Raw genomic sequence first — 9,733 nt, 5'->3', positions numbered from 1 at the left:
GTGAGCTAGGCTGACGCCACGGCACTCTAGCCCGGGCAACACAGTGAGACTCTGTCTCAAAAAAAAAAAAAAAGAAGACAGCTACGTGGGGAGGGCAGAGAAGGAGGACGAGGAAGAGGAGCAGGGGGAGGAAGAAGAGAAGGGAAGAGAGAGGAGGAAAAGGAAGTCGGTGGCACGTCGATGTCGATTTCTGGCGTGGGCTCTCTGCGTGTGGTTTCCGCAGCAGCAGGTGCGGGTCCAGACGGATCACAAAAGTCGTGCAGGTCCCGGGTCAAACCCTCGGTGCCCTCCGCCACCCGGTGCTCCCTCCCAGACCCCGCCACGCAGGAACTCTGGAGCTGCAACTTCCTGCGGGTCTCGGGGAATCTGCCGAGGTTTTCAAAGAAAGGGCGGTGAATGGTCAGATGCTGCTTCCAGAATTTTCTGTCTGGATGCTGTGTGGAGAAAGGCTGGGAGTGGTGGAAAGAGGGAGCACAGGGAGGAGCTGGTCCTGGGAGTACGGCGGAGGTGGGGGGACGTGGGCCGGGGCGCTGTGGAGGGTCGGGGAGCAGGAGCTGCCCCCCGACACACAGCAGGTGGCATCGATAGTCTTGCTGGCAAAGGGGACGTCTGGCCACCCCGGCCTGCAGCGAGAAGTCCGCTCTGGTGGTTTAGGCAGAATCTTCCTCACCCCGGCGGTTTCCTCTCAGTAATTTTCCAACCGCTGACCCCCCATTGCTCTTTGGCTATAAATCCCCCCTTCCCGGCGCTGTCCCTGGAGTAGAGGCCGATCTCTCCCCATTGCCGGGGGCCCCGTGCCTACCCCAGGGTCTTCCTTGCTACACTTAACAAGGATCTTGGAATGCTTTTTTTTTTTTTTAATGGCAGGCAGCGATTCTGACTTTCCTTCTTTCTTGGTCGTGCACCCTCTGCGCCTGGTGTCACCCTGGCATGCAGCCGGCCTTCTGTGGGCCTCTGCTGGATGAATTTCAGACCTTCTTTGAAGGAGAAGACGTCTCTCTCAGAGCAAAGAATGTGCCTTTTCGTTTGCTTGTTGGCTGCTGTTTTTGCACCGCCAGCTCCCAGCGCGTCCACCTTTGCCGGGCACCTTGATAAATAAACAAGCCGAAGCAAAGATGCCGCTGACGCCACTGGGTGTGAGTTCTGACAGGGCCCGGTGGGACACAGCCAGCGCCGTGACGGTTTGCGAAGCTCCCACCGCGGGAGCCCTTTAAGGGGCGGGAGAGTCCCTCTCGGACCCTGGTGGGGCCACGTGTTCCCTTCAAGAGCCTGTTCAGGGAACAGAGGCCTCTCGGCTGTTGCCATGGAAACAGCAGCTGGAAGGGGGCGGGGAGGGCTGAAGAAGGGAACCGAGGAGACTGGAGTGTCCGGCTCTGATATCAGAGTGTGTGTGTGTTTTTGGGGGGAGGGTTCAAAATACCAGGCGAGCACATTTTAGGCGCACGATAAAAGTCTGCGGAAGGAATGAATGACTTCATTCATTCTTCCAAGCCCACGCCCCAGTCTGCGGTTGTCTTGGGAAATGCGTCTCTTCAATCCGTGTGTCGCCCCTTGACGGCGGCGGCCACCGCGTTCATCCCGGGCTCCCGTGAACTGCAACATAACGACAGAAAGCCGTCAGCGTGGGAGGGAAGACAATCTCGCGCACGGTTAAGCACAAGGGGACAGATGTACCCGAGGGGTAGGCGTCAGGTGGGTGGGGTGTTCCGCCAGTGGGACCTGCCCGCATCTGCTGGGACCTGCTGCAGGGAGACGCGCGACCTCACTCTAATCGCCGCATGAACACGCCATGCTGCATTCGTCCATTCCTTCGCCAGTACACATTTGCTGGCCCCCTCCTCTTTTTTCACTACGAGGAGCATGAACAGCCCCCATCCCTAGCTCAGGGCCTGGTGTGTAGCTGACATTCGGTGGTTGTGGATAGAATGAATAAACACTGCAGTGAGCATTGTTATGCGTGAGTCCTTTTGGGGATGAAGGGCGTCCCCCCAGGGCATAAATCTTGGAGTGGGTTTGCTGGGCTATAGAGCAGGCTCCTCAACTTCAACATGACTGACATTTGGGGCCGGTTGTTCTTTGTTGTGGGGGAGGGCTGTGCTGTGCATCATAGGATGTTTAGCAGCGTCTCTGGTCTCTACCCAGTAGATGCTAACAGCACACCCGCGCTCCAAGTTGCGACAATAAAAAACGCCTCTAAGCGTTGCCAGATACCTACTCGTGTGGGAGGAAGGGGCGAAATCATCCCCCACTTGAGAATCACTGACTACAGCTTTTCCAGATCATGCCGCGTGGCTCTTCTGTTTCCCTCGAACTGGCTGTTTTTCATCAGTTACTTCCTCTCGCCTGAGGTGCCCCTAGGGAGGGAGCTCACCTGTGTTGGTTCTGCTGGAACGGACTCCGCCGATGGTTCTCCAGTTTCGACAAAGACCCGGTTCCCAGGTGGGGAACTGCTCTGTTAGCGTGTACGCAAACTTCGCGCTAAAATATTAAAACGTGTATCGGAAATGTCGCGTCAGCCGGGCCTTCGCCCCCAGCCCGCAAGCCCGCCGCCCCCTGACGCCTCCCCTTGCCTGTCCGTGCGCTGCTTCCTTTCATCTGTGCCATCGGAGTGGCAGAAAGCGGCGTCTCGGTTTGGTTTCGGATGTCGGGTTTGTTAGATTGTAAGTAAAGTGGAATATCTTTTCGTCTCTCTCAGAAACTTGGATTCTCCCTTTTTCTAGCAGCTTGCTCTCACTCCCGGCCCACCCTTCCCATCTGGTCTTCAGCTTTTGTTTTTTCGACCTGTTTACACTCTTCACATATTAATCTCATAATTTTTACTCTAATGCACCTGTTTTTGCCCGTTTCTCTGTTCAATGTTCGTTTTATGTGGTGGTGTGTTTCTCCCGGTTCGCTGTGTTTTCAATGTGTGTGGGTTCAGATTTGTCAATCTTTTCCTTTGTGTGTATTGTTTGCTGCTGTGTTTTAGTGAGATGTTTCTCACTGCATGATTATTGAAATAGCCACCCTTCTGCCTTGTGCTGAGCGGACAACACGGAGGATTTGGGGCCCAACATGAACAGAGAGGGGGGTTCATTCGCTCAGCCGAGGCGTGGACAGGAAGCAGCCGCAAGTTGCGCGGACGCCCTTCGTGAGCGCGACCCGGGGCGGGGCGCGGGGAAAGGGAAGGTCGGGCTGTCTCCAGTGCGAGGAATTCCAGCCATGGCCCCACGCTGGAAGGACAAAACGCCACACGCGCCAGGCGCAGAGCGGGAATCCCTCTCTCCCTTCTCTGAGCTCAGGTCTCGGGAAGGGCAGGCTCAAAGGGGGACCGGGAGCCATCGCATGGCCCGTGGGATGACAACCACCCAGGTTGCCCCGGGAGACGTCAGTCACTCTGGATGCTGGAGCTCGTTAGAAATGTAGATCAGCAGGCGCCGCCCAGACCTGCTACATCAGACTCCCGGGTGAGCAAGCTCACGTTAAAGGTGGGACCGGCTGTCTGACAGCATCCCGCCCCCCACCCGGCCGTGCCTGTCCCAGACCCTCCCTCCCCTCCCCGGGTGCATTAACCATGCCCGTGTAGGTTTCACATATTCTGATGCTTTGACGTCTTCCCAGAGACGGTAGTGGCCCACCCGAGACACGCCGTTCACCCGCAAACCGCCCATCCAGAGCCCGCCTGGCAGCTCCTCCGCGGGGCTCTCGCACTCAGGGCCACTGTGCACCTGCCCGCAGCACCCAGGGCCAGGCACGGGCGTGGAAATTACCATCAGCGCGCTGCCTGCGTTGCCACCTCGCTGGGCCGCCTCCCGCCTGGGCCTGGAGCGTCCCCGGGGCCCTGCCTGGTGTGGCCGCCCCTCCCCTGGGAACCGCGCAGTGAAGACAAACTGTGTCTTCGCTGCCTGTTGTCTGCAGACCCATCGGCCCTGCTCTTCCCAAATAATAATACATCCTATGTTTTAAAACACTGACTTTTAAAAGTCTTCCCTGACTTCCATCTAAGGCAGCCACACAAGCCCTTTCTGCCCCATTCACTATTTTTTTTTTTGAGACGGAGTCTCACTCTGTTGCCCTGGCTAGAGTGCCATGGCGTCATCCTAGCTCACAGCAACCTCAAACTCCTGGGCTCAAGAGATCCTCCTGCCTCAGCCTCCTGAGTAGCTGGGACTACAGGCATGCGCCACCATGCCCGGCTAATTTTTTCTATATATTTTTAGTTGTCCAGCTAATTTCTTTCTATTTTTAGTAGAGACGGGGTCTCGCTCTTGCTCAGGCCGGTCTCGAACTCCTGACCTTGAGCAATCCTCCCGCCTCGGCCTCCCAGAGTGCTGGGATTACAGGCGTGAGCCACCGCGCCTGGCCTGCCCCATCCACTTTAAGAGCATATTTTTTTTTTTTTTATTTTCATCACAGCATCTAAAATCGTCCACCTGGGGGGAAAATTTTTAAAAATTGAATCACCACCTAGAATTATGTCACAGATCCATCCGTCGATCCCGGGTCTACCAGCTGGAATACGAGCCGAGGGCAGTGAGTCCGTCTGTCCTATTCCCTGCGGCAAACCCGCCACCTACAGAATGCCAGACGCCGACCGTTTGCTGAAAGTGCCGACCGGGTGGATGATGGACGGACGGACGGACGAGCAGGCGGATGACAGATGGCTGGTGACCCGTGGTATCTCCAGAGCACGGCAGCATGCCACGTGTCTGCTGTGGCCAGTCTCTGAATGTGCTCATTACCACCATGAGGCAAAGTCAAGGCAGTTTCTTGACCGGGAGTTGTTTTCAGATGCCAGTGGCGGGAGAGGAAGTTGTCTGGACCTTTCTGGGGAGCGAGCTGTCGATACCGCGGCTGTCAAGTTCACGGCACGTCCGCCTTTGGTTTTCCACGAACCCAATTCAATGAATCGATTTTTAAATGCTGCGGCCCCAGGACACAAAGGCGAGACGGAGGGATGTCGCGACGTGTCTGTGAGATGAATGCGTTGGAAACAGGACTGTGAATGCAAGAACGACGTATAAAGGGAGAGCTCAGCGCTGCCGTCTTCCAGGGAAAATCACAAATCACTTTCCTTTGGACAACGCGAGCAAAATCTTGCAGAAACGTTTTACGTCATGGTGACACCCTCATGAATGAAAACACGGGACGCTAAACTGCAAAAGTGCACACACAGTCGCGATTTTCAAGTGAAAACGCGCGTGCTACCTACGCAGTGAGATGACCGCACAGAGTTTCAGAGACAAGCAGGCGGGACTCGGGCCCAGCTGCCCGACCTGGAGTCAGAGCCGCCGTGCAGGCAAATCGCGAGGACCTGCCGTCGCCCTGGGCCCGGCCATCCCGCTTCCAGCGGTTCTTTCTGGGGAACGAATGAGGCACCCGGAGACCAGGCTGAACAGGGCTGTGCGTTTCCTGCTTCTCTGAAACACTGAAACGTCGGGAGAGCGTTTTCCCTTCCCAGACAAACCAATGCTCTTCCTCTTCCTAGGGGGTCTCCAGCTCAGCTGGGCCCGTTACACTTTCAGATCCTCCCCTTCCTCCGGGATGAAGGCTGCCAGCCCGTTTCCCTAAAGAAGCGGTGTGTGTCCCACCCCCCCGTGAGGGCTGCACCAGGGGGATGGAGGCGGCCGTGCTGCGGGCCGAGCTGGTGCCCCCGCATTTGCAGGCTGCAGCCCTGACCCCCAGTTCCACAGAGCACGACCGCGTTTGGGGACGGGGTCTTCGCACAGGCAGCGGAGGTAAAGCGAGGCCACGAGGGCCGTCATCCAGTCTGCCCGGCGTCCTCACAAGAAGAGGAAATCTGGACACCGACACACACAGGGGACAGACCATGTGAGCACGCGGCCAGAGGCGCCATCTGACTGCCAAGGAGAGAGGTCCCAGGGGGACCCAACCGAGAGGGCGCCTGGCCTCAGACTTCAGCCTCCAGAACCGTGAGAAACGCATTTCTGTTGTGGGAGCCACCGCGTCTGTGGCGCTTTGTTGCGGCAGCCGGGGCAGAGTCAGCAGGACACGCACACGCGGGCGTGCGTCCGTGCGTCTATGCATGGTACAGACGCAGACCCACGCGTGTCCATGTATGTATGTGTTATGTACGTATGCCAGATACGTGTCATTTTCTATGCTAAGAGACTCATTAAGGAACCAGCTGCCAGGGCTGTGAGGCGGGAGGTCTGCCGTCTGCAGGGCTGGCTGGGAACTCAGGCAAGAGCCGCTGCGGCCGCTGCGAGGCCGAATTTCTTCTTCCTCAGGGAGATCTCGGTTCTTGCTCTTGAGGCCTTCACCTGATTAGATGCGGCCCACCCGCATCATTGCGCGTCGTGTTGTGAGTTGGAGACGTTAACCACACTTACAACACACCTGTTCAGTGACACTTGTGTGGGGGTCTGGTCAGATCACTGGGCACTACAGCCCGGCCCTGCCCCGGCGTCCGGGGTCACCCGGGTGGCTCTGTCCACCTCCTCCTCTGCCCCCTTCGCCCAGGCTTCCAGCATCTCCCCCGTGTCCCTAAACTCACCCCTGTGTCAGTCTCTGCCGTCCCCCGTCCTGCCTTTAGCCTACGTTGGAGCCAGATGGACTTTCTTAAAAGAAAAGGCGGCTCCTGCCCTCACTCCCAGATTTGTGTCATTCTTTAGACGAAAATTCCATTTTTCTCTACGACCCACCCGCCGTCTAAGCTCCGGAATTTCCATGTAGGAGGGGCTGGGGGGGAACTCTGTTTGGGGACGTGTAGAAGCTTCCAAGGAGGACGGCAGTGGCAAAGCACCACGGACGGCGCTTCACCGGCAGGCATGTGTTTCCTCTCGGTTCCGGAGGCCGAGGTCCGAGATCAAGGAGCGGGCAGGGCTGGTTCTGCTGAGGCCCCTCTCTGGGTCGTCCCGCTGTGTCCCGGTCCCCTCTCCTTATAAGGACCCCAGCCACACTGAATCAGGAGACCCTAATGATGCCAATGATCTCATTTCGGCTTGATTGCCTCCGTAAAGAGCTCTCTGCAAATGCGCGCTCTGCGGGGCGGAGGGGCTGTGACCCCAACACGCGAGTGTGTGGGACACGGTTCAGCCACGGCGGGAAGCAGGGGGCGTTTGCCGGCTGTGAGCTGTGCTTGCGCAGAGTGGTTATGGGGAAAGGCAGACAAACTCTGTGAGCAAATGTGAATGTGTGAACTTGATTCAGACATACCTGGTAAGGTGAAGGAATAAAAGTCTGTTCTCACTGATTTTGGCAATTCATCGAATCCAAGGAATTGCAGAAATTTAGTGGCACGAGCATATCCCAGGGTAGGGTGAGCTGCAGCTGGACACCAGTGGAACCCACCCCCGCGGAAAAAACCTGCCCCAATTTGATTACTGACAGGACCAGGGGACACACTCTGCAAAATAACCACCAGAATAAAATATGTTTGTGGTTTGGAGATGGAGGTCTCCAGAAAATGGGCCGGGTTGTGCTGTTTATGAGAAAATCGTTTCCTTGCTGCATATGGACGGCAGCAAGCTGTGGCTCGGCTTCCTGGGTGCTGGGCTAGGAACCAAGGGGGGGTTCCATGGGGTTGCTGCTTCTCAGGGCCCGGGGGTGTTCGGTTAGAAATGTCATTTCCTTCTGACCCTCTTTTCTACTCAGGTTTGGCCCAAATTCCTCCTGCGGCACTGGAAGCCTCAAGCCTCCCCACGAGTGTGGGGCTTCCACGGTGTTTGGGTGGGGGAGGGGCTGACGCCCCCCTTTTCTGGCTCATCACAAGGCGACATGGGTGACGACTTTTGTGAACTTGGGGTGGAGGAGGCAGCACAAAATACAATGTTAAAACCAAAACGCATAAACAGAAATGCTATACACGTGACGCCGTAACAGTCAAAAATCTACACATAGACTAGGGGAAGATTGAAATGAAAATAGAGAGAAATCGTTGCAGTATGTGTGACAGTACAAGGCATTATGCAAAAGTTTATCATTTGTTATCACAAGCCAATAAGAAAAAGTTGAACATCTAAATAGAAAAAACAGGCAAGGTTCTTGAACAGGTTGCTCATAAAAAAGAAAGTCAAATTCAAAGGAAGATGAAAGGTGAAGGACAGTCTGTCTCATCTGTAATTCAAAAACGGGACGGCAAAGCCAAAAACAAAGATCATTTTCTTTCCATCCAACCGGCAAGAATGAAAACAACAAAGGGCAGTACTTCAGGTCTGCAAACACCTGGGAGAAATCTTGAAATGTGGATAGAAGTGATTTTTTCTTCTTGAAATAGTAACCATTGAAATTTTAATATTTATTCAAAAAGAATCCAGACTAGAAATATAAAGATGTTAACTAAAGTACAAACAGAATTTTGGTAGCAGCATTATTCATAATAGCCCAAAATTGGAAACAGCCTAAATAACCATCGGCAGGAAAAGAGGTAAATTATGGTATGTCCACATTATGGACTACTGAGCAAGAAAAAAGGAACAAAAATTAATTATTGAATAATCAGTGCTAATCAGCAAGATATTAATGCATATAACACCACGGGCGTATCTCACAAACATGCCAGGTGCAAACAGACACAAAAGGCTGCAAGATCCCATTTACACGAGAGTCCAGAACGTCACAAAGGCGGAGAGCGAAGGCGGGTGGGGCGGGGTGTCGGTGCTGGGGCCCGGTCCAGGGCAAACGTGCACGCAGGAGGTTCGAGGGCTCATGACACATTCTGTGCCTGGACTGTGGGGCCGATAACGACACGCGGCCGCCCGAACACGTCGAACTACACTTAAAACGGGTCAGTGTTATTATAAGTGAATTCTACCTTGATGGATTTGAGGGATTTAAAAAAAAAATTCAACCTCTAGAGTAACCATTTCACTGTCTGCATGCATCCCATAATACCACGTTGCGAATGTCGAACATACACAGTGAAACGTGTTTTTAAGAATTGGAACCTGGCAGCTCTTTGCCCAACAATGGGAGTGTTTTTCTTGCAGCACCGAATGCCCGGGGCGGGGCGGGGGAGGGGAGGCAAACATTCGCTCCCTGCGAACACCTAGTGACCGCCTGCTGTATGCGGGAACATCTAGTGACCGCCTGCTGTATGCGGGCCGGGACTCCAGGGCCTGGAAAACGTCCTTCTCCGCAGCCCGGTTTCCGTGGCAACCGCGGGAGCTGGAACCCGGGTCCGCGGATCAGGCGCCCCGGGGCGGGCGGGGGAGGGGCTGCACCGCGGTCCCCGGATTCGCGCCCGGATCGCGGCTTCGCGGGTCCCAAACGCGCCCCGGTGAGGTCCTTGGAGCGCGGCGCGGATCCTCGCGGGGTCGCAGACGCCGGCCCGGCTGGTCCCCAAGGGCCTCCCTCAAGGGCCGAGGCTTCGGTCCCGCTCCCGGGCTTCCCCGCGGTCCGCGCCACCCCGGCCCAGACCCCAGACGCGCTCCAGGTCGGGCGAGCTTTGGCGTCTCCACCCACCGCGTCCACGGGGAGCTCAGCGCATCGGATCCGACCCCCCAAACCGACCTTTAGTGACCCCGGCCCCGCCCTGCCACTGCGAGGCCCTCGGACGGCGCTTAGCTCTCAAAGCCCGTCGTATGTGGAAATAAATCACTTTTGTTTATTTTTATCTATCTTTGGAAATTTTTCCACGTTTTATTTCGCACCTGACATTTTCCTGTGCCTACAATTTATAAATAAATCAATAAAAGGATATTAGAAGAATCAATGAATTAATTCTAACTAGAAATAACCGCAGGCCACAACCAGCTCTCCTGCTATCTCCTGCCTCCTCCTCCCTCCTCCC

Source organism: Propithecus coquereli, unplaced genomic scaffold (genome assembly GCF_000956105.1).
Source record: "Propithecus coquereli isolate 6110/MARCELLA unplaced genomic scaffold, Pcoq_1.0 Scaffold425, whole genome shotgun sequence".
Lineage (NCBI taxonomy): Eukaryota > Metazoa > Chordata > Mammalia > Primates > Indriidae > Propithecus > Propithecus coquereli.
This window is presented reverse-complemented; position numbering follows the sequence as displayed.